This window comes from Octopus bimaculoides, chromosome 26 (assembly GCF_001194135.2).
Source record: "Octopus bimaculoides isolate UCB-OBI-ISO-001 chromosome 26, ASM119413v2, whole genome shotgun sequence".
NCBI lineage: Eukaryota > Metazoa > Mollusca > Cephalopoda > Octopoda > Octopodidae > Octopus > Octopus bimaculoides.
The window spans coordinates 11,114,287-11,115,214 of NC_069006.1; the positions used below are offsets into that span (position 1 = coordinate 11,114,287).

Sequence of the window (928 nt, forward strand, 5' to 3'; positions counted from 1 at the left end):
TGCATATGTCAGTATATGACTTTATGATTGTATGTCTGTCAACATGTAAACATGAACGTCCACATGTAAATGTGTGTGTATTTGTGTTTTCGTGTCTAAGTGTGTGCGTATATGTATATATGTAACCATACATATATTCCTATGTGCATGCGTGAGTGTGTGTATGTGTGTGTGCGTGCATGTATGTACATATGTACATACACATGTATACACACACACACACACATACACACACACATATATATGTGTGTGTGTGTGTGTATGTGTGTATGTGAGTGTATGTATGTGCGTATATGTGTGCGTGTGCCCTTATGCGTTTGTGCCTGAGTGCGTGTTTCTGTGCATGTATGTATGCATATCTATATATGTACATGCATGCGTGAGTGTATGTGTGTATACGTCAGTATACGTGTGTGTGAGTATATATGTGCGTGTGAGCTTGTTCTAAGTGTGTCCAAGCTTGCATATATATATATATACATATATGTATATATATATATATATATATATATATACACACATATATATATATGTATGTATGTATGAATGTATTTATGCGAAGGTGTATGTATATGTGCATGCATGTACTGTGAGTATGTGTGTATGCATATATGCATTTAGACATATGCGAATGTATGCGATTATGAGCCTGCGTTAATCTGTGTATATAAATGAGACAAGACAGTTTGCTCAGAACGTTCCAAGTATTATATATAGCCATTTATTGTTGTTGTAATCTATTTGACACATGATTCTCGGTCAGTTTTGGTTTACAGTAAAGCAATCCGCTAGGTGGTGTGTAGACTGTGTGTATATATATATAGAAGTCTGTGTATGTATTTTTGTGTGTATATATATACATGCATGCGTTGAATGTGTTGCGTTATACGTGAAATTGTATGCGAAAGTGCGTGCGTGTTGAAAGCTA

At 35.2% G+C, this 928-nt stretch overlaps 1 protein-coding gene across 1 annotated transcript in view; it reads right to left on the reverse strand.

The window, feature by feature from the left end:
• LOC106874849 (H(+)/Cl(-) exchange transporter 6) overlaps nt 1-928 on the reverse strand; it is a 65,542-nt gene that overhangs the window by 615 nt on the left and 63,999 nt on the right. The gene's annotated exons all lie outside the window — the stretch shown is intronic.